This window comes from Trichechus manatus, unplaced genomic scaffold (assembly GCF_000243295.1).
Source record: "Trichechus manatus latirostris isolate Lorelei unplaced genomic scaffold, TriManLat1.0 scaffold00086, whole genome shotgun sequence".
Lineage (NCBI taxonomy): Eukaryota > Metazoa > Chordata > Mammalia > Sirenia > Trichechidae > Trichechus > Trichechus manatus.
Genome location: NW_004444022.1, coordinates 3,200,536 through 3,206,291, shown reverse-complemented (window position 1 = coordinate 3,206,291; position 5,756 = coordinate 3,200,536).

The window sequence follows — 5,756 nt, the reverse complement described above, 5'->3', positions numbered from 1 at the left end:
TATTTTGGAGCCCTGTCATTGGGTGCGTAGATGTTTATTATGGTTATGTCTTCTTGATGGCTCATCCCCTTAATCATTATATAGTGTCTTTCTTTGTCTTTTATGGTAGATTTTGTTTTAAACTCTATTTTACCTGAGATTAGAATTGCCACTCCTGCTCTTTTTTGGTAGTTGTTAGCTTGATATATTATTTTCCAACCTTTGACTTTTAATAAATTCACATTTTTGTTTCTAAGGTGTGTCTCCTGTAGACAGCATATTGATGGATCCTGTTTTCTTACCCATTCTGTCACTCTCCGTCTCTTTATTGGTGCGTTGAGTCCATTTACATTCAGTGTAATTGTTGATAGATGTGAGTTTGTTGCTGTCATTTTGTAGTGCTTTTTTTGTGGTACTGACGTTTTCTTTGTTCTTCTTAGTCTCTTGTGCTGAGTTACTTTTGTTTGTTGATTTTTTTTCATTTCTTTTGTTTTTGTAGGTTTTGTTTTTGCTGAGAGTTAATGTTTTTCCTCTTTTTTTATGAGTATGTTTGTTAACTTTCTTTGTTGTTACCATAAATTTTACCCTTATCTTTCTAAGTTTGAAGCAGTCTACCATTACTTGGTATTGCCTTGCCTTCCGCTCCATTAGAAGGTTCTATATCTGTGTCGTTTATCCTCTCTTTTATTGTTTTGATGTTGTTGTCATTTACTGATTAACTGCTCTGATTCCCTGCTGTATTTGTTTTGGTTTTGGGTAGTCCTCGAGAGTTCATTTCCTAGACTGGTATCTGGCTGGTGTGATCCTGCGTCCTAGGTTCTGCCTGTGAGCTGATGCTGTTTGTCTTCAGATGAAAGAACTTGCTTTAATAATTCTTGTAAGTTTGGTTTGACTTTTACATATTCCCTTAATTTCTGTTTATCTGGAAATGACCTAATTTCACCATCAAATTTGTATGAGACTTTTGCAGGATATATTATTCTTGGCTGGCAATTTTTTTTCTTTCACGATTTTATATATGTCATCCCATTGCCTTCCTGCCTGCATGGTTTCTGCCGAATATCTGAGCTTAGTCTTATTGTTTCTCCTCTGTATGTGACTTCTTGTTTTTCACGAGCTGCTCTCAGGAATATTTGTTTGTCTTTGGTTTTGAAGAGTGTGAATATGATATGCCTTGGTGATTTTCTCTTGGGGTCTCTTCTATATGGGGTTCGTTGAGCTTCTTGGATGGCCAACTTCTCGTCTTTCATGATATTGGGGAAGTTTTCTGTCAGCAGTTCCTCAATGATCCTCTCTGTGTTTCCTGTTTTCTTCCCCTGTTCTGGAATTCCAATCACTCGCATATTTTTGCTTTTGATTGTGTCCCACATAACTCTCAGGGTCTCTTCATTTTTCTTTGTTCTTTTTTTTTTAGTTTTCCTGAAACAGAGTTGTAGCCAACTGTTTGTCTTCAATTCCACTGATCCTGTCTTCCAGCATTTCATATCTGCTACTCAGCCCTTGTATGACATCGTCCATTTCTGAAATCTTGTTGTTTATGTTTGGGATTTCTAATTGTTGCTTTGTATAATTTCTAGTTGTGAATTTATTTTGGAATATTTTTCCTGCCTTATTTTCCTGAAATTCTTCCAATTTTTTGTCCATATTTTCCATGAATTTGTCTATTTTTTCCTGATGTTTGTCAGCTTTTTGCTTCAGTTCTTGGAGAATTCTGAGTATTAGAGATTTGAATTCCCTATCAGGTACTTCTAGTGCATTTTCTTCCAGAGGAGAGTCATCTAGTGTTTTATTTTGGACGCCTTCTGGAACCATCCTGTCCTGTTTTTGTAAATGTTTTGTTATTGTCTGTTGTCTTTGGGGCATTCAGTAGTTATTTTTCTCGTTTATTGATTGTAGATGTGTTTGTTTTGTCCCTTTTTTAAAAAAAAAAGTTTGACTACGTCTGAGCAGGCAGAATGTGTGTTCTTTGTTGTTTGCTCGTCTTTGGGCACAATACTTTTCGCCTCCTTCTTTAACTGGCAGGGTCAGTCACTCAGATATGGTACGGCAGGGCAGGTCTAGCTGAAGAGGAGTTACTGGGACAGGTTGTTTGTGGCACTTACTACAGCCACCAGAGCGGGTCGGTAATCCGTGCAGGGCAGGTTCCAGTAGGCCGTGCCTGTACTGCTTGGTGGTGTGATGTCAAGCGCACGGTGCAGGTAGGCAGGATGCAGCAGAGATATTGTTATGTGTAGAGCTAAGATGAATATGGGAGAGAGGAGAGAGGAACAGGAGCCAAAAACATGCAAACAAACAAAAAAGAATGCTAGGGGAGCTTGCCGTTGGAGTGGAGAGATGAGAGACGGTTGTTTTGTCTCCCGCTGGAAGCTCCGTGAGGCTGCTTTCTTGTACCCCCTGTTTGCTGGTCTCCGATAGGAGTCCAAGATGGCGGATCCGCGCTGCGTTAGCTGGTAGGGGACCTCTGCATGAATCTGTCCTCGCTCTCTGTTCTCTGTCAGTTTTCTCACTCCATTTGGTGCTTGGCTGAATTCTTGATCACTTCATTTGATGTTTTAGGTTTTCCGGATTGTTGTATTCTGTTTGGCTTAGTTTTTCGGATATTTGCTGTGGAGGGACAGCGTGGTGCGTCTGCCTGGAGCGCCATTTTGCCCTGTGGGGTCGAATTCTTCCATTTTTTTGTCTTTATTTTCCATGAGTTTGCCTTTTAGATGAATTTGTCTGTTTTTTCCTCCTTTTTTGTCTGCTTTTTGCTTCCACTCTTCAATAGCTCTGAATATTAGAGATTTGAATTCTCTATCAGGTAGTTCTCGTTCCTTTTGTTCTACTGGAAAGTCATCTGGGATTTTATTTTAGATCCCTACTGCAACCATCCTGTTCTGTTTTTTTATATATGTTTTGATATCGTCTGCTGTGTTCGGGACATTCAGTAGTTATTTTCTTTGTTTATTGATTGTAGATTTATTTGTTTCATCCTGTTTTCTTGTTTTATTTGATTATGTCTGAGCGGGCGGGCTGTGTGTTCTTTGTTGTGTGCTCATCTGTGGAGACGTTGTTTTTCATCTCCTTGTCCAATAAGCAGGGCCAGTTCCTCAGCTGTGGTGCAGCAGGGCAGGTCCGGCTGAAGGGAAGGGACTGGGAGGTGTTTGTGGCACATACTTGGGCTGACAAGATGATCTGGTGGTCATTGCAGGACAGGTTCCAGTAGGTCATGCCTGTGCTGCTCAGGAGTACAGTGTTTAGCACATGGTGTAGATAGGCAGGAATGAGGGGGATGGGTAGTTTATGATGTGTGGAGCTAGGCTGGGTATGGAAAAAAGAGCGATAGGAGAGAGAAACAGGAGCAAGAAAAATTGCTGAGGGAGCTTGCCATTGAAGTGGAGATATAGGAAACTAAGAAATGCAGAAAAGAAAAAAGGAAAAAATTTTAAAAAATGTCCCCAGAGATCCCACCAGTGTGGCTTCGCAGACCAGGGAAGTGGCTCCCAAGCCGTGGAGTACAGCCTGGCTAGAAGGGGTGGAGATGATACACAGCACCAGGTATTCAGGAGACAGGTAAAGAAGGTAAGTAGAAAGAGATGAGAATATGAATACAAAGAAAAAAGAAAAAAGAAAGAGCAAACAAACAAAAACCCTCAGGGATCCCCAGCATTGTTGTATGGACCAGGGAAGCAGCTCCCCACGGAAGCAGCGCTTCACAGCCTGTCAAGAGAGATCAAAATGGCACATGGAGTCAGGTGTTCGAAAGAAAGGAGGAGTTGGTGAGAGGCAAGGAGGAAACCAAGAGGCTGAAGAAAGCAATACCAGCAACAAAGAAATGGCAGTAAAGAAGCTGGCCGGTGTGGGAGGGGTGAATCCGTGAGGCACGGAACTGGCACCACCCATGCCGCGGTTGTGGTTCACTGGGAAGCAGTGGATCAGCCCCCTGGGAAGCAGTGAATCGGCCCTCTAGGAAGCAAGGAATTGGCACACTGGGAAGCAGTGAATCAGCCTTCTTGGAAGCCGGGAATTGACCCACTGGGAAGCCTCAGATCAGCCAGCCAGGAAGCAGCAAAGGTCGAGCGGGGTGAGGCAGGGTGAGAGGTGGGAAAGTGTGTCTTGCTGGTTACTGGGTCCTCTGTCTCCTGCTGAGAGCTCCGTGAATTTGCTTTCCTGTACACCCTGTCTGTCGATCTCCAACAGGAGTCCAAGATGGTGAATATGTGCTGCATTAGCTGATAGGGGAGCTCGCTCATAACTCTCCTTGGTCTCTGTTCTCTGTCAGTTTCTTATTCCATTCGGTGCTTTTTTGAGTTCGTTATCTCTTCATTTTACACTTAGAGTTCCAGGATTGACGTTTGTCTTTGTTTTACTTAGTTTTTCAGGACTTTGCTGTAGAGTGATGGCGTGGTGCTTCCGTCTATAGTTCCAGGTTGGCTCCAACTATGAGACGTCTCAATTATGGCATTTTTAAAAATGCATATTAAATTGGATGAGTTAAGACTGTATCCCAGATGTAACAAACTGTAGGGAAAGAAATGGACAAATCAGTAACAAGATTTGTTTTTAAATCTGTACATTTTCCACAAGGCCCAAACAATAGAAGCAAATACTAGAATGTCCCTAAAGTAGTCCCATTTGAAAGAAATCCTTAATAGGTCAGTTAAAACCCATCTCACAATAGCAACAGTTCATTTTTAACAATAGTATGGTACAGAATACATATGAAAAAAATTCATCACAAGACAGCCAAGTCCACAATAATGCAACTTCATATAAAAACTCAAGCTGCAAATAAAAATGGGTCATATGAAGAACTGGACACAGTGCAGGTGGTTATTTGGGATACCTAATGTCCATAACCCCATGCGTCTGTCAGTTTGTTGTAACATGGTGGCTTGTGTGTTGCTGTGATGCTGGAAGCTGTGTCACCAGTAGAAATAGCAACAGGATCACCCATGGAGGGTAGGTTTCAGCAGAACTTTCAGACTAAGACAGACTAGGAAGAAGAACCTGGCGGTCTACTGTTGAAATAATTAGCCATCGAAACCTTATGAATAGCAGTGGAACATTGTCTGATATAGTGCCAGAAGATGATCCCTTCAGGTTGAAAGGTACTCAAAATACGACTGGGGAAGTGCTACCTCCTCAAAGTAGAGTTGTCCTTAATGATGTGGATGGAGTAGAGGTATCAGGACCTTCATTTGCTGATGTGGCCTGACCGAAAATGAGAATAAACAGCGGCAAACATCCATTAATAACCGGAACATGGAATGTATTAAGTATAAATCTAGGAAAATGGAAGCCATCAAAAAGGAAATGGAATGTATAAAGATCTATATCCTAGGCATTGTTGGGTGTCATCGAGTTGGTTCCAACTCATAGCGACCCTATGTACAACAGAAGAAAACACTACCTCATGTTGTACCATCCTCACAATCGTTGCTATGCTTGAGCCCATTGTTGCAGCCACTGCGTCCATCCATCTTGTTGATGGTCTTCCTAGTTTTCACTGACCCTATACTCTACCAAGCATGATGTTCTTCTCCAGGAACTGGTCCCACCTGATAACATGTCCGAAGTATGTGAGACGAAGTCTCACCATCCTCGATTCTAATGAACATTCTGGCTGTACTTCTTCCAAGACAGATTTGTTCATTCTTCTGGCAGTCCATGGTATATTCGTGAGCTGAAATAGAATGGTATTGTCCATGTTGAATCGGACAATCATACACTGTACTATACCAGAAATAACAAACTGAAGGAATGGTGTCACGTTCATCCTCAAAAAGAACATTTCA